Below are 24,966 nucleotides of genomic sequence, written 5' to 3' on the forward strand. Positions count from 1 at the left end.
AACATAGTTTCCAAATCCCGGGAAGTCCTAGTTCCCCTCTACTCAGCACTGGTTAGGCCTCATCTGGAGTACTGTGTCCAGTTCTGGGTACCACATTTTAAGAAGGATGCAGACAAACTGGAGAGGGTTCAGAGGAGGGCAACAAAGATGATCAGGGGACTGGAAACAAAGCCCTATGAAGAGAGACTGAAAGAACTGGGCATGTTTAGCCTTGAGAAGAGAAGGCTGAGGGGAGATATGATAGCACTCTTCAAGTACTTGAAAGGTTGCCACAGAGAGGAAGGCCAGGATCTCTTCTTGATCATCCCAGAGTGCAGGACATGGAATAATGGGCTCAAGTGACAGGAAGCCAGATTCTGGCTGAACATCAGGAAAAACTTCCTGACTGTTAGAGCAATACGACAATGGAACCAATTCCCAAGCATACACTTAGGATGAGGTCCAAACCAAAAACTGGTGGGCTGCCTTGGAGTAATTTGGGCTTTGTCTGAGGTGAAGGAGAGCTTCACTAAAGTGGCCTGAACCAAACTGAACATTACAGTTGAACATGTCACCAAGGCCAAAAAGGCTTGAATACTTGAAATATGACAGGAAATGAGCTTGGCAATAATACATTGTTATTTTAAACCTTTGCGTCCTTCCTCATACTGGTATGTGGTGTGGTCTTCGTTCTGATTGCCACTCTTTTTGGAAGTTACCAAGCCTGTAATGGTTACATATATATAACATGCCAGAGGTCCCCAACCTTTCTGGATCTATGCGCACATTTGGGAATTTGAGAAAATGCTGTGGGCACCACCACAAAATGGCTCCCACATTGGATGTGGCTAGTCACATAATGGCTGCTGTGGGGGCCTGGGTAGTCAAAAGTGAGCTAAAAATGTTTTTTGGGGGGAGAAATAGCAAGGCTAGGGGCTGGGAGGGAGGGGGAAATAGCAAGGCAAAAGGGTACGGGGAGAGAAAGAGCACGGCTACAGGCTAGGTAGGGACAGGGAGAACTTCACGGGCACCACTGCAGGTTCCTGCAGGTGCCACACTGGGGACCCAATTACCTAGGGAGGTGGTGGGCTGTCCCACACTGGCACACAGAACACGAGGCTGGACAGCCATCTGTCAGGGATGCTCTGACGTGGATTCCTGCATTGAGCAGGGGGGTGGACTCGATGGCCTTGTAGGCCCCTCCCAACCCTACTATTCTATGTTTCCCTAGGGAAGTAGTGGGCTCTCACACTGGAGGCATTCAAGACAAGGCTGGACAGCCATCTGTCAGGGATGCTCTGACTTGGATTCCTGCATTGAGCAGGGGGTTGGACTTGATGGCCTTGTAGGCCCCTTCCAACCCTACTGTTCTATGATTCTATGATTTTATAAGGGTTTGAGTTACATGCAAATCTGAAAGTATGTCCCTCTTCCTACCAGGGTGGCGATATTTAAATGTATGGCATTGTTATAATGAGAGAGTTCTTTAAAAAATACCACAGACATATTTGACCACGTCCTAAAACTACACATAGGGGAACTCCATCAGAGCAGAGCAGCAGCTCCTTCCAAATCAGGCTGGGGTGAAGGGGCAAGTGTGGGAGCAGTCATTCCCACAAATCCAAGATGGATCAGTGAAGATCCTCTGCCATCCAACTCACCTACATACTAGCTGGCTGGGTATGGAAGGATCAGACTAGCTCAGAATCCTACCTCTCCTTAGAACTGCACTCTCCCTTCAAGGAATGTTGCACCCTCTTGCCACCACAGAATCACCATATTAATACAAAGATTATATGACGAGTTGTTTCTGCAAAATCAGACTACCTATTTGCAGTGGCATAGCTTCCTGTTGCAACAGCATAATGTTTTGAAGAATTTCCAAGAAGATACATCTGTAATGATCAAACTTGCTGATAAGGGTGTTGCCAGAGTCGCCCAGAACAGACAAGACTATATTGTGAAAGTGAGCTAAGAACTGAACTATTTCTGCATCCATTACCTGTAATCCTAACAAAGCTATTATATTCTAACCATTTATCATATTTTCATTATTACACAAAGGCCATGTAACCACATCCTTAATAAATTTACACCCTGGAATACCCGTTCTCTATATACCACTGAAGGCCCACAAGCCACGACACCCACCACCTTCTGTATATGGGTCAAGATCTATCCTTTCATTCATCCGTTTGTTCCACAATTAGTTCCTAATATAAACAGTGCTTGAATTATAGGGGGGAAGTAGGGGTGGCTCCCACAAGCCTTATCCACTAATTCCCAACAGATCTAGCTAACTCATGCCCCATTTGTTGTTCAGTCATGTCCAACTCTTTGTGACCCCATGGACCATAACATGCCAGGCCTTCCTGTCCTCCGCTCTCTCCCGGAGTGTGCTCAAGTTCATATTCATTGCATCGGTGATGCTATCTAGCCATCTCATCCTCTGCCGTCCTCTTCTCCTTTTGCCTTCAATCTTTCCCAGCATCAGGGTCTTTTCCAGGGACTTCTCTCTTCGCATTAGGTGGCCAAAATATTTGAGCTTCAGCTTCTGTATCTGTCCTTCCAATGAGCAGTCAGGGTTGATTTCCTTTAGGATCGACTGATTTGACCTCCTTGCAGTCCAGGGGACTCGTAAGAGTCTTCTCCAGCACCACAGTTCGAAAGCATCGATTCTTCAGCACTCAGCCTTCCTTATAGTCCAGCTCTCACAGCCATACGTTGCTACTGGGAAAACCATAGCTTTGATTAGACGGACCTTTGTCGGCAAGGTGATGTCTCTGCTTCTTACTATGCTGTCTAGGTTTGCCATAGCTTTCCTCCCCAGGAGCAAGCGTCTTCTAATTTCATGGCTACAGTATTTATTTATTTATTATTAAATTTATTAATCGCCCATCTGGCTGGTCACCCAGCCACCCTGGGCGATGTACAGCATACAATAAAACAGTTTAAAACAATAAAATTCTACAATAAAAACAATTTTTAAAATACCCTAACCCACCCCAAATGCCTGCCTGGACAACCATGTCGGCGGAAGCTCATTAAAGAGGCAGCATGGCGGAGTTCCCTAGGGAGGGAGTTCCACAGAGTGGGGGTCACCACAGAAAAGGCCCTGTCCCTCGTCCCCACCAGTCTAGCTGTTCTGGCTGATGGGACAGAGAGAAGGCCATCCGAGGCTGATCTTGTTAAGGGGCCTGTCTGGTGCTGCTGGAGGCGCTCCTTAAGATAGGCTGGGCTGGAACCATATAGGGTTTTAAAGGTCAAAACCAACACCTTGAATTTGGCCCGGAAAACAACTGGTAACCAGTGCAACTCCTTCAGCACTGGAGTGATGTGATCTCGCTGGCAGCTGCCTTTAATCAGGCGAGCCACCGCGTTCTGTACCAGCTGCAGCTTCCGAACTGTCTTCAAGGGTAACCCCATGTACAGCGCATTACAGTAGTCTAAACGAGAGGAGACCAGGGCATGTACTACCAATGGGAGCAGATGGTTGGGAAGGTAGGGGCGCAGCCGCCGTATCAGATGGAGTTGATACAGCGCTGTCCGGCTCACAGCTGACACCTGAGCCTCCATGGACAGCTGGGAGTCCAAAATGACCCCCAGGCTGCGGACCTGGTCTTTCAAGGGTAGCCGTACCCCATTCAACACCAGGTCAACATCCCCCAGCCTCCTCTTGTCTCCCACCAAAAGTACCTCGGTCTTGTCAGGGTTCAGCTTCAGCTTATTCCTCCCCATGCAGCCACTCACCGTCTCCAGACATTTGGACAGGGATTCTACGGCCGACCTTGGTGAAGATTTGAATGAGAGGTAGAGCTGCGTGTCATCTGCATATTGATGACACAGCACCCCAAACCTCCTGATGATAGCCCCCAGCGGCTTCACATAGATATTAAATAGCATCGGGGAGAGGATGGAAGCCTGTGGCACCCCACAAGTGAGTGGCCACGGGTCTGAAACGTCCTCTCCCAGTGCTACCCTCTGGTACCTGCTGGAGAGGAAGGACCGGAACCACCACAATATGGTGTCTCCAATGCCCAGCCCCTCCAGGCGGTCCAGGAGGATACCGTGGTCAACGGTATCAAAAGCCGCTGAGAGGTCGAGGAGAACAAGGAAGGAGCATTCACCCCTATCCAGGGCCCTCCTCATATCATCCACCAAGGCGACCAAGGCCGTTTCTGTCCCATGCCCAAGCCTGAAGCCCGACTGAAATGGGTCTAGATAATCGGTTTCTTCCAAGTGTGCCTTCAACTGCATTGCCACCACCTGCTCAATTACCTTGCCCCAAAATGGCAGATTTGAGACTGGGCAAAAGTTGTTCAGAACTTGGGGATCCAAGGAGGGCTTCTTTAAGAGTGGTCTTATCACTGCCTCCTTGAGGGCTGATGGCATCACTCCCTCCTCAAGGGAGGCATTCACCACCGCCCTGATCCCCTCACCCAGTCTCTCTCTGCAGCCCATAATGAGCCAAGATGGGCAAGGATCAAGTAAGCAGGTGGCTGGCCTTACAGATGAAAGCACCTTGTCCACTTCATCAGGAGGAAGAAGCTGGAACCGGTCCCACAAAACCGGTTTGCCACAGGCCGCCTCCTGCTCCCTAACTGTATCCACAGCGTGCAGAGTAACACACCTAATCTGATCAATTTTATCTGCAAAGTGCCTTGCCAAGGCCTCACAGGAGGCCTTAGAATGCTCCAGTGGTTCAGGAGCCACAGGACCGAGCAGGCTCTGGACCACTTGGAACAGCCTCCTGGGACAGCACTCTGCAGACACGATAGAGGCAGCATAATATTCCTTTTTTGCTGCCTTCACCGCCACATGATAGGCTGAAGATACAGCTCTAGCCCGTGTCTGATCGTCTTTGGAGCGAGACCTCTGCCACCGGCGCTCTAGCCGTCTCACCTCCTGTTTCAGAGCTCGTAACCGCGGATTGAACCATGGTGCAGTCAGAGCCCTGTTCAGGGGGAGAGGGCGTTTCGGAGCCACCTGATCTAATGCCCCAGTGATTGCGGCATTCCAGCCACCCGCCAGGGTCTCGGCCCAGAGAATCCCCAAGCACGTTCAGGAATCCATTTGGATCCATAAGACGCCTGGGGCGGACCATTTTAATGGGTCCTCCACCCCTGCGGAGTCTGCGGTGATCTTGGAACCCAAGAAAATAAAATCTGTCACTGCTTCCATTTCTGCCCCTTCTATATGCCAGGAAGTGATGGGGCCAGATGCCGTGATCTTAGTTTTTTTAATGTTGAGTCATGCCCCATGGTAACTGCCTAAAAACAGGGGTGGGGGTGGGATCCCCATAGGGGAGGGGTTGGTGTCCTTCTGTTCATTCCCTGTGACTTGAGCACTTGTTCAGCCCTTGCAGTCTTTGCACAGTGTAGAACGCAACCACCGTGGATCTCAACAAGCGTTACATTCTGAGCATGTTGCTCCTCGCACCATTCAGTTCGTGATCTGGTATGCTAAGGAAGCCAATCAGTGATGGAAGATTATGGCGCTGCTTTGTGAAAATGTGTTTTATTGATTTCTGGATGCTCATAAATAAGGATACATAAAATAGGACTATTGATCAGCATCTTTTGGGGCATCTGAAATTGTTTCAAAGACTTTCAGCACTTCAGGCTGAATTCAGGCACTTAATTCTCTTATCTCATGGCTAAACTGTGCGCTATATTAAATATGTAGCATCCAGCTGATCCTGACCAACTTTTTTCCCCCCTTGACGTAAGAATGCAGGGCCCTGGTCTGGATTGGGGAGGAGAGGTTTAAACCATCCCACTGAGCTACTTCCCCCTCCCCCGTCCCACAGGGGCTAAAAAAAGAGGGAAAACTTCCACTGGCATCAGGAAGCCCCCCCCCCCCCGTTTTTTCCTAGCCCCAATGGAGGCAAGGGGGTGGGGGGAGTGGCAGGGCGGGAAGGTTTAAAACATCTGCTACCAATGCATAGTGGTCCCGATCCAGTTCAGAGCCCGGTGTGCTTACTTCAAGGTAAAAGCAATGCTGAGAATCAGCTGCATGCATAGATCTTATAAAATACTGGAGTAACTCATGTCATGTTTGGGGAGGGAACTTTTGGGTTCACAGTGAACAGCAACAACTGGAATTCCTGTCTTTGTTGCTACCTTTTGTCTGGATGGAGAGAATACACTGCTGCCATTCACAGCTATGCTAAAATCCTGGATTAACCCATTGTTTTATATGGACAGATTTCAATTTGGTTTCAGCAACTAAGTGCTCTCCCTCCTTTTCGTTTGCTGTCCATTTGTGCTCCTGAGTGCTCCTCCTTCGATGTGTTCATGCTTGGTGTCCTTTGTGTGTCAGTCTCAGGGCTGGTCCCAGGTTTGAAGGGACCCCGGGCAAGGCGCACTCTGGAGGGGGCCCTCCTCCCTCGGTGAACCATGGTGGGCTTACCTGGTGGCAGTGCACAGCAGTGGGCAGCAGCAGTGGGCACTCCAAGCAGTGCGCTGAGCGATGCTGAGTGGCTGGATCTAGCCCCTGTCTTAATTTCACACAGCGCCCTGAAATGGCGCTCTTTCGGGGGCATCTTGTGGGAAATTAAAGTGGTGGCTCGACCCAGTTCAAAGCACTGGGTCAGATCTGCGTGGGGGCAGGGTACACAGTAGCAGTGCCCCCACACCGGATGCTGAGGTGAGTGGATTGTGACAGCTGCCCAAACATGCCAGGTGCTGACATTGGTCCTGGTCACACACTGTTTCTCTTGGTGCATTCCAGAGCCGTTGCTTTTGCCCTCTCTGTGTCAACCTCTTTTGGAAACTGTCCACTTGCCTTTTAACGCCACTTATGAAATAAGGGAGAATGCAGGCCAGCTCTTTGCTCAACAAGTGACAGGAGATTTGCTGCTCTGCAAAGACAAGAGATGACCCCGTCTTAGCATGAGCAATGCACATCCTGCGTCAGGGAGATGACACGGAGTGTTCAAACATGTATGTAAATGGGACTGAGCCAGCACGCCAGAGAAATAAAACGTCAAAAAAAACCCAAGCTTGTTACCATTAGGGAAATCCAAAGTTGCTATAGGAGGGTTCCCATGAATCAAAAGTATTTCTTTATGCAGGTGGTCCAAAGCTACAAAGGTGTCTTAACCACACGCCTTGCTCAGATTGCCAGCTCACTCTTGGGCCAATGTGCATTTGCAGCAAACTCCACTCACCTCTCTGAAGCAGAGCTAATAATCTGCACACTTCCAAGGTGAGGCGCTTAGCCCCTTTCAGGAGAATTTCAACTCTCCAATTTATTCTTATTGCTGCTCTACAGTGTGTGTCCCCAATCCAGGTCTGTAGCACCAGGCCCACCGTGTAATGGATTGGGGAAGGGGGGTGTCTTTCAAATAAACAAAGACATGTGTGCATCCCTGCACGGGAAGGGCACGCAGCCTCCAGTAAGGCACCATGCCTGTTTCGTTTTTACCATGCAAGTACAAGAATGGCAAACTGATTAAGGAGCTCTGAAACCCATGAATGTGACTGAATGAAACACATGTGTATATGCCAGGATCCTCCATTTGAGGCAGGTAAATGGTAACTAAAGGGATGACAATGCAGGCAGAATCAGCTGGCGTATGAAAGGGGGGATTTTGAGTAAAAAGACTAGTCCCACTAAAACTAGTACTCCAAGTTCATCTCCTGTAGTTCCTTTGAGGTTTAAAAGTTCAAGGCTATAAGTACTGCAGACTAGCCAAGCTTCCAATGATAAGTGGGATGGAAGGAAGACAATAATGCATCTGTAGCTTGCATGAGGTCTCCACCCAAATTCACCTTTAGCTCCCTTCACCCATTACTTGCATGAAGGGGAAAGTGTCTTGCCAGAGGCTGTGGGCTCCTCCAGGCCCTGCCCTCGCCACCCATGTGCTAGCAGAGGTGCCTGGCATGGGGAAGCCTTGATGCAGAGACCTCTATAGGTGAAGGCCCCCAAGGAACCTTGATCAAACAAGGTTCCAGGACCCGGGGATGCCTCTGCACATCGACATCTACCTGTGAGGTTTCCCGCCTCATATATGCTAACATGTGGATGGCAGGAGCAGGGCTGGGAAGAGCCATGGGACATTGGGGTGGGGCTACAGGCACAATAGGCGTTGCCCCTTCATGTGTGTAACACCTGAAGGGGCCTTCTTCTGAGTGACCTTGGCCTGTGATCACAGGCCATTGCTCTGGATCGTTCAGTGGTACTATTCAGAGCCCTTGGGTGAGTCCAGGCAAGGCTTTCATTGCACCGTCACCCTGTCTCTTTCCAAACATTGTGTGGGGGTCCAGACAATGCCATTGTCCACTTGTAACCCTCTCAGGTTTTTCCACTGCTGCTGCTTTCTTTTCTCTTTCCCAGCAAATCTATTAAGGAGGACAAGACAGAAAAGCTGCACAATGTCTTTTGACTGGAAGCGCTGGGAGCAGAAGGTCTGGAAGCACCCCTTGTCTCTTACTGCTTGTTCACACATTGCAGAGTGGTTGGGTACATCCAGAATACAAGCAACCTGTGCTCCTCATCTGCCTCTTTCTGCTGTATAAAGTGTGAAATGGGACTCATGTACCTCACCCATGCTGAGATTTGTGAGCTCCGAAGACCAATGAGAGTTCACAAATCCCAGAGAAGAAGAGACCCCCAAGTTCCCCCTTCAGCACAAGTGGAGGGCAGGAGTTCCCCGCTTCTGCTTTTTCAGCCTCTGTAATATATAAACCAGGGGTCGGCAACATGGTGCCCACGGGAACCAGTGTGCCCCCAGACACCCTCCTTGGTACCCACCGAGGCACCCCACTCCTCCCAATTTTTATTTTAAAAGTCTTTTTCTATTTTCTTACTGCCAGCTGGGATTGCTTCAAAGCAAAGTGGGAGCCTCTAGCTGCTGCCATTAATTTCCCATGGATGCCTCTGGGCAGCCTTTGTAACACCTGAAGTTACTTGTCCTTTGTGGCTAACCATTTTATTTCTCAGAATTCCAAATGTGCCTATGGGCCTCAAAGGTTGCCCACCTCTAATATAAATGGTGTCTTATATCTTGATGATTAACAACAATTTTCTGATGTTGCATTACAAAGCATGTCTTATTAAAATATACTTGCGTTTCTGTCTGGCTAGAGGATAATAAGATGAAAGCAACATCCATATGGCTAAAGGTTTGGAATAGCCCCCCTCTCCCCGCACCCAATCTCTCCTTGTAGTTTTGAGATGTTCGTTTCTTGAGTTCACTGATAACAGGGTGGCAGCAGGTAGATGATTCCTGAACCCTCCATAAGAAGGCGTTTGTGCTTCCAGCCAAAGACATGAGGCACTGAGAGGACATCAACACTGAGTCAGCAGCCAAGAAGGCAGCAAGATAGTGGGTGGAGGATCTTGGGAAGAATTCACCGATAATGATCTCATAATGACAAATGGTCATCGTGTGTACTACAGATCCTCATGAGACTGATTCCAAGTGGGGAGGAAGAGAGTGAGTGAGATGTGGAAGCCAGGGGAAGACAAGAACTAGCATTTCCCCCAGTGAAAAAGAAGAATGCAACCCACTGCAGAGTCTTAAGGAGAAGAGTCCTGCTGGATCAGACCAAGAATCCCCCTAGCCCAGCATCATATTTCCTGTAGTGGCCAGCCAGATGCTTCGGGAAGTGCGTAGGCAGAGAGACTGTGTGGTGTAGTGGTTAGATTGTTGGACTGGGACTCTGGAGACCCGGGTTCCAGTCCCCACTCAGCCATGAAGCTCACTGGGTGACTTTAGGCCAGTCACTGATTCTGGGCCTACCTCACAGGGTTGTTCTGAGGATAACACGGAGAGGAGGAGGGCCATGTACCCTGCCTTGGGCTCCTTGCAGGAGGGGAAAAGTGGGGTATAAATGTAATAATAAATAAACAATATGCAGGGCATGAAGACAAGTACACTGCCTCCGAACTTGGAAGTTCTGTTTAACGATCGCTCATGGCCGAGGGCAGACTTCCCTTTCATGAATGTGTCTAATCCCTTTAGATGTGACGTGGGAATGGCAGCGTCATGCTCTGTGCTTAGCTTTACAGTACAGGTCTCTGAGGCCAGCAACCTGGTCCTGTAGGTGCGGACGGCTGCTGCTCCACCAGTATTTTCATCCACACAAGTCAGTCAGCAGGACCCAGCACCACACTGTGATGGACGTGTAGCCACCTTTCTCAGAGTGCTCGCCATGCCTCTGGGCCGGTTTGTGGCTAGCCACGCCCACCGGGGGCAGCCATTTCATTTCTCACATTTCCAGATCTGCCCATGGTCCCAAATGGTCGCCTGCCCCTGGTATAAACTGGCTCTCATCTCTTGCTGCATAAAGAGCCCCTTGTGCTTCATGCAGCCTTGGGGTATGTGGTTGTTGGTGCGGTGGGTTCCATGCATAGTATGGCAGTTTCACTTGCAAAAAAACACCCACCCAGTGCAGGATGGTGGGTGTCCCATTCTTAGGGACAAAAGAATGAAATAATGTGAAACAATGTAAACATACAGAATTAGCTTCCTCCCCATCAGAATGGATAGGGATGTCCAAGTGGCCTGGAGCTCTGTGTTAGCATCAAAGCACACACACGCACACACACACATCTCCAGATCAGAGGCAAAGAGTGCTGTAGATTTAAATTGAATGTCCTTGAAGCAGTTTGTTTCTCCTACACATTTCTTAAAGTGATGCTTAGCTTGGGGATCTTTATTGTGTCTTTGGGGATTTATCACCTCGCAGATAAATAATGCATCTTGTAATGCAATTTCCATGTAGCTTTGTCCTTTTTGGAAGCACGGAATGTCATTTGTTAAAATGTCCATATCATTTCCCTTTATGTGGCTCAGCACACTGTATCACATTATTGGGTGAAGTGACCCTTTAGCTCTCCCTAGTGGATATAGAATAACAGCTACAACTTGAAATTCCTGAAAATTCGTAGTATGTATTGGGGGGCGGGTGGTGGTGGTTATGGGGAGTGAAGGAGGAAGTAGGTAGCCTTGTCACGGTGGGGTGGTGTAGCCCCTATTAAAGTTGTCAGAACTTTCCCCGGCTCTTCCTAGCACGTGGAGGTGGTGCTCCAGCAGGAAAGCAGGCCTTAATTATTTCAAAAGGGCGCGTGCGTGAGTGAATGAACGCGTGAGTAACTGACAGCGATGCACTTGTAGGCTGTTACTTTCTCCATGATTTTTCAGGATAGCCATTCTCAGTGTTTTATTCCTTTCTTTCCCTACTCAGATCTTCCCTGCTGCAAACACTGAACAAAGTTGTAGCTGTGCCTCAGCCTATGGGTTAGAATATCAGCACAGGTCGAAAAATCTCTGCACTCAGTTCAACTGCATGCAGAGAAGAGGGTGTGGAACGGGGCTGGTGTAAGCTGATGTCCCCTTCCCGACCGCCCCCAGCAGCTCCCTGCTCAAAATCTCTCCCAAGGGCTGGGGGACTCTGCTGAATGGGGTGGGCACAGGGGCAAGCGGGATCCCTGAAAATCGGATGGATGCAACGTCCACAAATAGGAGCTCCGCTTGCACAAGATGCCTCTGCCCAGTTTTCAGGGACCCCCCTTTTCCCACTCAGCCCCTTGCAGCACAGTCTGCCCCATTGAGCAGGGTCCTCTAACCCATGGGAGAGCCTTTGGGGAGCTGGAGGAGCTGCTGGGGGAAAGAGGGGGGCAGGGGGGACAGTCAGCTTCCACCAATCCAGCTCTGCGCGCCCTTTTCTGGGTCCAGCCCAGGGTTCTCCAGCGGTTGTCTGTCTGTTTCTCTCCCTTGTAATTTGCAAACCTGAGAAGACACCCATCCGCCTTCCTTTTTATGAAAGGCCTCATTTCGATGTTTGCGAACTACTTCTCTTTTTAAGAGCATAAGGGAACAGTTCCATGTTTTTGGAAGAGGGATATGAAAGACATATTTCTTGCCACATTATTTCTCTATCAAGGCCAGCATCCTTCAGTAGCTGCTGGTGGGTCCAGCACTCCTGGAAGGGCCACTGCTGATGTCTAGGGATGTACGAAATGTACTTACCTTTCCGCGGATTATGGTGGGGGGGAGGCGTTCCGTCCCTCCCCCCAGAATCCTCGACAGGAGGGAGGCGCTCCGTTCCTCCCCCGTGGAATCCTAGATGGCTGGCTGTGCTCCGCGGCGGCTCTGCGGAGCAGCCGGCCAGGCCCAGCCAGGCCAGAGCCGTCTGCAGCCGGATTTCTGGCCGCGGAGGGCTCTGGGTAAAAAACAGACCAAAAAACAAAAAAACCGTGTACGCAAATGGCGGCGGCTACGGCCACCACCATTTGCGTTCCTTTTTTTTGGCCGTCTTAATCTACGTAAATATTTATGTGGACTATGACGGTGAAAATAAAGGGGAACGCAAATAGCGTAGCAGGCGCTATTTGCGTCCCTTTTTGATTCACCATTTTAGCCTACGCAAATATTTGTGTGTTTGTTTGTTTTTTAACCCAGCCATGATAGGCTACGTAAATCTTTACGTAGCCTATCACGTCGTTTTTTGTTTTTTACAAGACAAATGGCAGCGGCAGCAGCCGGTCGGAAGACCAGCCGCTGCTGCCACCGCCAAAGCTGCTGCTGCCCGGAAGATCCACCTCAGGTAAGTCTCGTCCTGGGGGGGGATCCGCGGGGGGGGCGGGGGGCAGGCCGTTCCACCACAGATTTCGGGGGGCCGAATGCACTGGCATTCAGCCTCACCGAGATCTGTGGCGGAATTCTCTGACATCCCTACTGATGCCTTCGATAACACTCCAGGCATTTAATGAAGTTCCTGAAAGCTTATGCCAGATTTTTTTAAAAAAAATTGCCCTGATGCTCAGAGCAGTCCTGAGCGCTGGGTCAAGTTGCCATATTAATTTCCTGCAATGCCCTTGACCTAGCATCACTTTGAGGCATTGTGGGAAATTTAAAAGGTGGCTGGATTCTGCTACCCAGCACGGTTTGTTTTGCTACTCAGAGATAATGCCTGGGTTCACACAACACAACAACCCGTAATCAAGGTTGCGTATGGGATGTTATTGAACTGTGGGTTGTTGTGTTGTGTGAACCCAGCCATGCTAACAAACTATAGTTTGCTAACCACAAACGATCCATGAGAATTAAAACTCTCTGGGTGACTTCGGCCCAGTTACTGTCTCTCTGGCTACCCCACCTCACAGGGTAAAAGTAGTACAGATAAAATGAGGTGCGGATGAAGAATCATATACACTGTATGGACTTCCTGGGAGGCAGGGTAGGATAAAGAATAAATAAAATAAATGAACATGGCTAAGGGGAACATGGTAGGCATCAGACAGTCACTTGAAAATCCTGCACATGTCTAACTGTTTGTGTGAACCTGCCAGACACAGAGTTTCAGTTTTGGGATGAAAACAGTAAAGAGTGACATCAAAAATGTTAACCCGGCACTTTGCAGTGGCTGCATATCCACCCACAGTCAGGGAACCAGCATGTGCAAGGTTTGCAAGCCGCACCAAGCGGCTGTATGGATCGGCTTCAAGGACAGCCTGGGTCTTTTTCTGCCTCTGCTTGAAGGGTGGCTTCTGCCAGTCTATGTTTTGATAACCCTTCAGATTTTATGGCCAGCCAAGGGTGTCCTGTCACAATTACTGCCAAAAATATGAAAAGGCCAATCGCTGCAGCACAAAAAGAATGTTATGAGTTGGGACGCTCCTGATTGCCTGCAACGATTGTATCGCTATGGTTTTGCCAAAAGTGTTGCCTGATAGGAGTCTTGATAAAGTGAAGTAATGGTTCTCGGCCTTCCCGCCCCCGCCCCGCCCCTCATGATCTACCTGCAAGGGTGATGTCTGAGACCTGTGCTCTGCAGGTGTGGCGATGTGAAGTCTGCCGCTGAAGAGAGGAGAGGAATGAGAGTTTTGCCGGCGTTAGCTAAACCGGAGGGCAGCTTGGGTGGGCGGCAGGGATGCAATAGTGGGCACCTCAGGGTGCTTCCAGACAAGGCTCTTAATGTGCAGACCCCCTGCCTCATTGGCGATATTTCACCATGCGCGTGCGTGCCGATGTTGTCATCCACCTGCAATCCTCCTGTGTTTTCCCACTACTTTTTCTCTCTTTTTCTTATCATGGACAATCTGTTAAGAAAGAACCGAGGGAAGGGCCACACAATGCCTTCTGAGGGACAGCACTGGGAACTCTCCCACCGGAAGCTGGGATCTGTGGAAGGCTTGCCTTCTCGGCTTGTCTGCTTCTAATTGATGCTGCATTTCTATTTGTAAATATATACACATAATCCAGGAACCACTGATTTGCGAATGGCTAACATTAATAATGTGATTGTCACCATCAGTACTTTCTGTATTCAGTTTCCTTCTGACCTCACTGTTTACAAGTCCCACACCGCTATCATATGTACTGTATGTATACCTGAAACTCGGTAACATTCCATACATCTGACCAGGAGGACTATAAGGCCACAAAAACCTTAAGATGCCACATGACTCCTCATTATTTTTGCAGCAATTGGCTAACACAGCTACCCTTTTGCATATCCCAAAGATGCCCTAAATCACCACCAGTGCCTTTCTCTCATAGAAAAGAAACTAAGTCCGCCTGTAGCTCTTCCACCTGGAACTTCCCACTGCTCAGTGAAGAAAAGCAAAGGCTGCACACACACACACAGATTTGCCTTGGCATGCATTTTTTGCAGTATGTTGTCCTCTTTTTTTCTTTTTTAAAAATAGCATGTTTGCATAGAGCTGCGAGCTCAAGAGGTACATTACTATTCAGAACATAGCTGACACATCTTGAGCAGATGTAAATGGTATATTTGTTGAAACTGGGGATTTTTACACACATCGAGGGGAATAAACGTTTTGTGAGCATTACATTGCCATTATACCAGCGGTGTGTGTTTTTCTTTTGCTCTCTTGATAGCATCCTCCATGCACCAAGACAAATAGCAAGACGAGAGATTTGTTTTTCACTGCCACTCCCAAATTTTGCAACAGTCTTCCTCCAGAGGTTTGCCAAAGCTGAAGCTCAACCAAAAGGGGCGTGGGGAGCATTAAAAGCACATTTCCATCACTGTGGAAAGGCGGGAGAGGGGGTTGTTTGCTTTGTGTGTGTGTGCCCATATGTGTGTGAGATAGATATAGGTAGATATGGATATATATATAGATGTGCGTGCGTGCGTGTAAATGTTGCTGCCCTGAGTGATCCATAAGAAAAAGGGTGGAGCAGAAATATAAATGAACTCCTCCTAGCAGATCTCTCAGATTACCTCCCAGCTCTGGCTATATAATTCTGACCTCCGCCCACCCAACCCCCACTCCGTTGCTTCAAGGTCATCTTTGCTTGGAACATTTTCAGTTCCTTGAATACTGATATTCTTCTTTTCAGTGCTGGGCTGCTTCCAATATGAGTCACTGTCCACCTTTTCTTATTAATTAGCACATGGGGACTCATAAGTATAGCTTTGGTGTAGACTACTAAAATTAATCCAAGTATATCTTACACATTTTTAGGCAGGAAAATTGATCATCTGGCCAGATTGTTCCTTCACTGGCACCAGGACAATTCATGCACCCCCCTCTATCCCCCTGCCCCATGCATGCACTCAGGTTTCTAGCAGGACAGGAAGGAGTTTCATTCCTCCCTGGATTTCTCTGTAACAGGGTTGGTGGCTGTGTTGATGGCAGAATTTGTTTACCCAAACCTGAACTGCAAAATGCCCCATGCCTGAAGAACACAGAGCTGTAACCAAGGTTTCTTCTGAACTGAAATTTAAATGTAAATGTTGCTCCTCAGGCCAAACATGTGGGGAATTTTGAGGGAAGCCAAGAAGTTTCAATAAGACAAATGAAATTTCTCAGAGGGGGTTTTACTCATCCCTAGATTGTCACTGGATTTCGCCCAAGCAACTTTGGAGATTCCTTCTCCGGAGCAACATCCAGGAATTTTAAGGGAAGCCAAAGGAGTTTTATTAGGCAGGAAATTCCTCAAGAAGAGGGAGATGAGTTTGCACCTCTCTAGACCTTCCTAGTATCCATTTGCCCTGATGCAGTGAGGGAACTCAGCAGTGGTGTAGTGGTAAAGTTTGAAGTGCAGCTCCAAGGAGAACCCCCAAACACAGGCAGCTGCATTGATCCATATCAAATCAGTTCTAGCCGTTTCCATCTTCATCAGGAGAGGAAGTGTTTTGGAAAGCTAATGGGTCTTGAGTGCCTATTCAAGACCAGGCCAACCCGAAATACTTTGCATTACAACAGGGATAGCTCACAGCAACATATTGTTGCTGGAAAAATTCATTTCCCCAGGATTGCAACTCAGCTGAGAGAGAACAGGGGCGGCAGAAAACATCATCGTTCGTGCTTATCAAAAAGCCCCAGCGCCTTGCCTCTGTCTCAGCCGTGATTCTACTACATCACTGGAGGTCAGAACATCGAAACTACAGGCAGATTCCCTTGCTGGCCTGGGAAGTGCTTATGTAGATTGCGTCTGGATAGTTCTACCAAAAGTGATTAGCCAAGATAACTACTTAAAACATCCATGTTGGTTCCCAGGCAATGCAGGTCTGAATAACAGATAGTGGGACAAAGAACAGGGGAGTCTGTTGGCTTCCTGGAGGCCTCTCATTGGCCACTGTGGGAAACAGGAGGCTAGACAAGATGAACCTTTGGTCCAAACCAGAAAGGGGGGGGGGGTCATCTTACATCAGGATGCAAAGCATTCAGTGTGACTCCCATCCCATCCCATCTGTGCTTCAGCAGGGAGGGGATGGAGGTGTCAGTTATCATCCAAACTGCAATATGGATGTAAAGATGGATCCCCACCTTTGGCAGTTGCAGTTTTCCCTGGATCATTCAGGGCCATGATACGCTAATGTACATAATTGCTACAAGTGAATATTAACACAGTGTCCATTCAAATTCTTAGATGATTGGCCATTATGTAGCAAAGCATACTTGGCCCAGACGTGGCTTCATTGTATATCGGGGAGAAATCCAGCTGTGAATCCTCTCAGCAGAGCAGAAATAATCCAAAGAAAAGAGTAACGTTTACCCAAATGTTGTAAGTTATGAATTGCTCTCAGAAAATGCTGTTGCTGAACATCTGTTCCCTAGAAAGGCAGTGAAGGGGAGGGTGGGGCACTGAGGGCACATGTGACAGACAGTTTCTGGGTGGAGTCTCAGACCTGCCGGCTACTTCATTCTGTGGGCCTTCAAGGCAGTTATGCAACACTGAGATTAAAAGGTAAAGGGACACATCCCGAAAATGAAGGTGGAATCCATCAACTGGAGTTAAGATTTGGGCTGGATCTACACTTACCGCCTTTTTTCACTTCCAATGAGGTTTCACCACCCACCTTTCATACTATTCAGTAGCCGCCTCGAATTGGAACTGGAATTTCCCACTTCCGTGCTCCCGCTTTCAATACCCTAATATCCCGGCATTTCCCCTTAATGTGCTCTGATTTTCCGCCTTTGTTACCGTATCTGGTCACAGTCCCCTCCCCCGCCTATCCATATATGGCGGTGTTTGTATTTCCCTCCTGTCCAGTCACAGCTCTCCACGGCTCCATGTCTTCTTCCAGCTACTGATTGCATAGCTTCCTCACCAGCCCCCATTTCCTCAGCAACAAGCAAAGGGCTGGATGTGCGTGAGCTTGTCTGATCTCGGAAGCTAAGCAGGGTCAGCCCTGGTCAGTAGTTGGATGGACGACCGCCTGGGAATCAGGCTTCCTGCACTGAGCAGGGGGTTATTCCCCCCCTTCAAATGAGATTAAGTTGTACTCCCTCCTATCCCCCGCTCCAGATTTTTTTTTTAATTAAGGCGTTATCCTCGCAGAATCAGGGCTTCTCCGCAATGTTTTTTTTCTAATTCAGGCATGATCTTCGAAGCTTCAAAGTTGTGAAGCTTCACAGGAAAGCAGCAGGAAAACAGCTCGAGTGTGAACCAAGCTCGTGCATTCGATGAAGCACTGCAATGGGGAAGATGGCTGAGTGTGAATAATCACGTTTTAATGCGAGAGCGTTTAAGCTGATGGGACACCGAATTAATTGCGATGGCGGGTGCATTGTAGATCAGCCCTTGGTCATTAGGCACCAGGGAGGCACTCAGGCTCAGACTTTATGTGATGCTCAGCTGCATGATGCCAACCCATGATGTTGTGGATTTTTACAAGTGTAGAGCCACCATGGAGGCTATAATTTACAGTAATAGGGACGAGAGCACCTACCTAGCTGGTTACCATCCTGCTCTTCTCCACACAAACTCTCCCTACCCCAGGAGGAGAAAAGGTATTTCACCCCGTGGGTAGGAACGCAGAATGGAAGAAAAGAAAAACACAAGGAAGTGAAAGGGTTAAGTAGACCCTCCCCTCCCCACTCTTCCTGCTCTTTATCTCAGCCTCCAAGGATGGTTTGAATTTTTAAAAAAAATATTGGGGTCACACGACTGAGTGTCATGCAGTTTGAGCCCTCAGTCATGTCCAACTTTTGTTGGTTGGCATTCAAACTGTACGATGCATGGGATAATTCTATTTACTTACTATTTATTTCATATAGCACCATCCATGTGCGCATTGCTTTACAGAGTAGCCCTCAAAAAGACAGGTCCTTAGCACAAGGAGCTTGCAGTCTAAAATTTGAAAGTGGGGGAGACAAATGTTTGTAGTGAGCAAGGCAACCCCCCAGTTATCATAATGTGGGCATCCTTTCTGCAAGCGAGGAAGGAAATAATTGAAAAACAGACTTATATGCTTTCCAGCTTGTGAGTAACCACGAGCATGAGTGAACTAGTTCCAAACCGAGGAGCTCAATCCTAAATCATTTCCTTGGAAATGCCCCATTGATTTCAACAGAACTTGCTTCCAAGTAGCTGGATTTCAGCTTGCAGCCATAATAATCAAGAAGAAGCCAGCAGATTAGCATCCGGATGCTAAACACATTCATTTGGAAGAAAGTCCTCCAGATTTCAGTAGATCCTGCTGCCAAGGAAGTATGCTTAGCATCAGGGTGCCTGTTATAATGCTCCCCCTCCCCAGGACAGCATGAAAAGTACATCAGCACCACAGAGCATTACAACACAGAATGCTGATGAGTCAGCATGACATCACAGGCACGCATTAATGTTTAGCCTGCACTTTCAGCCATGAGCTCACTCTGTATCAAAGATGCATGGAAAGGAAAGGAAAGGAAAGGAAAGGAAAGGAAAGGAAAGGAAAGGAAAGGAAAGGAAAGGAAAGGAAAGGAAAGGAAAGGAAAGGAAAGGAAAGGAAAGGAAAGGCTATACCAAGGATTACAGGCAAGCCTACAGAAGAGAAATGCTCATCAGCAGTTTCAAGGACAAGCTAGACGTGATGGTGTCAGATCATAGATCTGTCTCTATCACCTCACAATATGGGGTGAAGGTGACGCTCATTTTAAAACAGCAAAATGGGCATGTGGGTGATGGGACATGAATGACCCCCCCTCCCCCGCTCCTCCATCCAGCGTAGCTCACTGCAGCCTTTCAAGTGCTTTTCACCCAGCTGAGCACTTTCCAGGAGCAGAGTTTGGCTGAGGAGCAGAGCACCCGAGGAGTGGCGAAAACAGAATACGGGGAGATAATAAGCCGCTAGTCTGTACACCTCACCTGCGCAGCCCTTTTGTGGTTAAAATGAAGACAAAAATCATTATTGGTTTGGTTTCCATTGCAACCTCTGCAACAGTGGCAGAAGTGAGATCAGCTCTATTTGCGCCAGTGTCATCTTACAGGCAAGATATTGATGCCACTTCTGTCGGATGCTGGGCGTCACTTTGATGGGGTGGAGCCACTGCCCTTTTTCTTCCTTTTGCATGGAGGAAGAAATCCTTTCCACCACTTAGCCTATCCCAGAATGTAGGAAGTTGAGGCAATCACGCTTGCTCTTTTCTTGCATTTGCAAGACAAGCAGGTGGTCCATGACCTGTCCCAGAGCCCCCAATAATATTGTATGGTAACTACTGCAACATGTGTTTTAGCTGGTGGAGTGACCGATTCCCCTGCATTCACATATCCTCACTGTTCTTCTTCCAAAGCTGAGATCATGGTTAGGTCTCAGTGGAGCCATATATCCAAAGCCCCTCATAATGACAACATAGCTTGAATACCAAATGTGTTCCCATTGCAACTCGTTCTCTTCTTTTAACAGAAATATAATTAGAGATGGAGAAGAAATTTGGAAATGGAAGGGCTCCAAATCAAGCTCCCCCAATTCAGGAATCCCTGAGCAATTACAAGACAACCCTACCCCCACCTCTCTGGATTTCACCTCGGCTTGCAGTGGTTCAGCACCTGCCCTCTGACCTGCCAGTTTCTCTTTTCTCCCACTCCCTTCCCCACACTTTCACAAACTGACCAAGGGGAAAGATCAGCTGAGGCTAAAACTGTTTGCTGTTTCTGAGCTGTTTCTGATACCATAAATTGGAAGATAGCTCTCCAGGTGTTTTGGACTTCAACTCCCAGCATTCCTGACCATTGGCCATGCTGGCAGGGGCTTCTGGGAGTTGAAGTCCAGAAGCCCCTTGAGATCTACTTTCTGCCCACCCCTGTCATAAACTGTGGGAAGTGTAGTTAACTCTGAAAGAATGGAAAACCGCAATTACCAAAGTTCCTGTTGACAATGGATGGCTTAAGCATGCTCAGATGTCTCCACTGCAGAGTACAGTAAACAGAAGGATAGCCCTCTGCTTTGGCCAGGCCCTCTGGTCTGTCATTTTTTTAATCCTCACCCCTATCATTTGTATGTTTATGAAACAAGAAGGCAAGAGGGCTGGCAATGGTGGAGCCACTCCCTGGCTGGGACTTTACAAGAGATGGTACATTCGCTAAAAGCCCAAACTTTTCCTGACAATTCTCCCAAAAGGCTCAGAAAGACCCAAAAATTATCACACTAGATGGGCAGGTAATTAAACTGTCCAAAGACAAGTTAATCACATACTTGATGCCAAGGCAAAATCCTCTGTCCTACAATATGGAGTTAAGCTAAAATGTGATGCTAAAAGCGTCAGAAGGAACAATGTCAGATCTTTATTTAATAACAGGCATGGTGGCAGGGTCCCCTTCATGGATCACTGCCTTGTTGTGGCGAAGGGGCTTGTGTAACTCAGTGAAGCCATAAGCTATGCCGTACAGGGCCACCCAAGACGGACAGGTCATGGCGGAGAGTTCTGACAAAATGTGGTCCACTGGAGAAGGAAATGGCAACCCACTCCAGTATTCTTCCCAAGAAAACCCCATGGAACGTATCACAAGGCTAAAAGAGATGACGCCGGAAGATGAGCCCCTCAGGTCGGAAGGTGTCCAATATACTACAGGGGAAGAGCAGAGGGTATTTCCAAGTAGTGCCAGAAAGCATGAAGTGGCTGGGCCAAAGCCAAAAGGACACTCAGCTGTGGATGTGTCTGGTGGTGAAAAGAAAATCTGCTGCTGTAAAGAACAATATTGTTTAGGAACCTGAATGTAAGATCAATGAATCAAGGAAGGCTGGAGGTGGTCAAACATGAGATGGCAAGATTGAACATCGACATCTTGGGAATCAGCGATCTAAAATGGACAAGCATGGGTGAATTTAATTCAGGTGGCCATTATATCTACTACTGTGGGCAAGAATCCTGTAGAAGAAATGGAGTAGCACTCATAGTAAATAAAAGGGTGAGAAAAGCAGTACTGGGGTACAATCTCAAAAATGATAGAATGATCTCAGTATGAATCCAAGGCAAACCATTCAGCATCACAGTAATTCAAGTCTATGCCCCAACCACTGAGGCCGAAGAAGCTGAGGTTGATTGGTTCTATGAAGACCTACAACACCTTCTAGAACTAACACCAAAAAAAGATGTCCTTTTCATCATAGGGGATTGGAATGCCAAAGTAGGAAGCCAAGAAATAACCAGGATAACAGGCAAGCATGGCCTTGGTGTACAAAATGAAGCAGGACAAAGGCTAACAGAGTTTTGCCAAGAGAACACGCTGATCATAGCAAACACTCTTTTCCAACAGCACAAGAGGCGACTCTACACATGGACATCACCAGATGGTCAATATCGAAATCAGATATGTCCTTTGCAGCCAAAGATGGAGAAGCTCTATACAGTCAGTAAAAACAAGACCTGGTGCTGACTGTGGCTCAGATCATGAGCTGCTTCTTGCAAAATTCCGGCTTAAATTGAAGAACGTAGGGAAAACCACTAAACCATTGAGGTATGACCTAAATCGTTGTTGTTGTTTATTTGATCAGTCGCTTCCGACTCTTCGTGATTTCATGGACCAGCCCACGCCAGAGCTTCCTGTCAGCTGTCGCCACTCCCAGATCCCCCAAGGTCGAGTCCGTCACCTCCAGAATATCATCCATCCATCTTGCCCTTGGTCGGCCCCTCTACCTTTGGCCTTCCACTTTCCCTACCATCAGCATCTTCTCCAGGGTATCCTGTCTTCTCATGATGTGGCCAAAGTACTTCAGTTTTGCCTTTAATATCATTCCCTCAAGTGAGCAGTCTGGCTTGATTTCCTGGTGGTTTGATCTTCTTGCAGTCCAAGGCACTCTCAGAATTTTCCTCCAGCACCACAGTTCAAAAGCTTCTATCTTCCTTCGCTCAGCCTTCCTTATGGTCCAGCTCTCGCAGCCATAGGTTACTAGGGGAATACCATTGCTTTAACTATGCGGACCTTTGTTGTCAGTGTGATGTCTCTGCTCTTCGCTATTTTATCAAGATTTGTCATTGCTCTCCTCCCAAGAAGTAAACGTCTTCTGATTTCCTGGCTGCAATCAGCATCTGCAGTAATCTTTGCACCTAGAAAGACAAAGTCTGTCACTGCCTCCACGTTTTCTCCCTCTATTTGCCAGTTATCAATCAAGCTGTTTGCCATAATCTTGGTTTTTTTGAGGTTTAACTGCAACCCAGCTTTTGCACTTTCTTCTTTCACCTTCGTCATAAGGTTCCTCAGCTCCTCCTCGCTTTCAGCAATCAAAGTGGTATCATCTGCATATCTGAGATTCTTAATGTTTCTTCCAGCGATTTTAACTCCAGCCTTGGCTTCATCAAGCCCAGCACGTCGCATGATGTGTTCTGCGTACAGGTTGAATAGGTAGGGTGAGAGTATACAACCCTGCCGTGCTCCTTTCCCAATCTTAAACTAGTCCGTTGTTCCGTGGTCTGTTCTTGCCGCTGCTACTTGGTCATTATACAGATTCCTCAGGAGGCAGACAAGATGACTTGGTATCCCCATACCACCAAGAACTTGCCACAGTTTGTTATGATCCACACAGTCAAAGGCTTTAGAATAGTCAATAAAACAGAAATAGATGTTTTTCTGAAACTCCCTGGCTTTCTCCATTATCCAGCGGATATTGGCAATTTGGTCTCTAGTTCCTCTGCCTTTTCTAAACCCAGAACGTCTGGGTCTTCTTACATCTTAAATCTGGCAATTCTCGCTCCATGAATTGCTGGAGTCTACCTTGCAAGATCTTGAGCATTACCTTACTGGCCTGTGAAATAAGTGCCACTGTTCGATAGTTTGAACATTCTTTGGTGCTTCCCTTTTTTGGTATGGGGATATAAGTTGATTTTTCCCAATCTGTTGGCCATTCTTGCGTTTTCCAAATTTGCTGGCATATGGCATGCATCACCTTGACAGCATCATCTTTCAAGATTTTAAACAGTTCAGCTGGGATACCGTCGTCTCCTGCTGCCTTGTTATTAGCCATGCTTCTTAAGGCTCATTCAACCTCACTCTTCAGGATGTCTGGCTCTAGCTCACTGACCACACTGTCCTATACAGATCTTCCATATATTCTTGCCACCTTTCCTTGATCTCTTCTGCTTCTATTAGGTCCTTGCCATCTTTGTTTTTGATCATACCCATTTTTGTCTGGAATTTACCTCCAATATTTCTAATTTTCTGGAAGAGGTTTCTTGTCCTTCCTATTCTATTATCTTCTTCCGCTTCCATGCATTGCTTGTTTAAAAATAATTCCTGATCTCTTCTGGCTAATCTCTGGAATTTTGCATTTAATTGGGCATATCTCCCCCTATCACTGTTGCCTTTTGCTTTCCTTCTTTCTTGGGCTGCTTCCAGTGTCTCAGCAGACAACCATCTTGCCTTCTTGGTTTTCTTCTTCTTTGGGATGTTTTTTGTTGCCGCCTCTTGAACAATGTTGCGAACTTCTGTCCATAGTTCTTCCGGGACCCTATCTACTAAATCTAGTCCCTTAAATCTATTATTCACCTCCACTGCATATTCATGAGGAATATTAGTGAGCTCATATCTAACTGATCTGTGGGTCATCCCTATTCTCTTTTGTCTGATCCTAAATCATATCCCTTATGAATATACAGTGGAGGTGAGGAATAAAGGATTTAAGGGATTAGACCTGATAGACAGAGTGCCTGAGGAACTATGGATGGAGGTCCGTAACATTGTTCAGGAGGCAGCAACTAAATCCATCCCAAAGAAAAAGAAATGCAAGAAAGCAAAGTGGCTGTCGGATGAGGCTTTACAAGTAGCTGAGGAAAGAAGGGAAGCGAAAAGCAAGGGAGAAAGGGGAAGATATATCCAACTGAATGCAGAGTTCCAGAGAATAGCAAGGAGAGACAAGAAGGCCTTCTTAAATGAACAATGCAAAGAAATCGAAGAAAACAATAGAATGGGAAAGACTAGAGATCTTTTTAAGAAAATCGGAGATCTCAAGGAAACGTTTTGTGCAAAGATGGGCATGATAAAGGACAAAGAAGGCAGGGATCTAACAGAAGCAGATGAGATTAAGAAGAGGTGGAAAGAATACACAGAAGAACCATACAGGAAAGATCTGAATGTCCCTGATAGCCATGATAGTGCGGTCACTGAACTTGAGCCGGACATCCTCGAGAGTGAAGTCAAGTGGGCCTTAGGAAGCATTAGTAACAACAAAGCTAGCGGAGATGACAGTATTCCAGCTGAGCTATTTAACATCCTAAAAGATGATGCTGTTAAAGTGCTGCACTCGATATGCCAACAAATTTGGAACACTCAACAGTGGCCACAAGACTGGAAAAGTTCAGTTTACA

This window comes from Heloderma suspectum, chromosome 1 (assembly GCF_057233095.1).
Source record: "Heloderma suspectum isolate Gila_16-S chromosome 1, 16-S_ref, whole genome shotgun sequence".
Lineage (NCBI taxonomy): Eukaryota > Metazoa > Chordata > Lepidosauria > Squamata > Helodermatidae > Heloderma > Heloderma suspectum.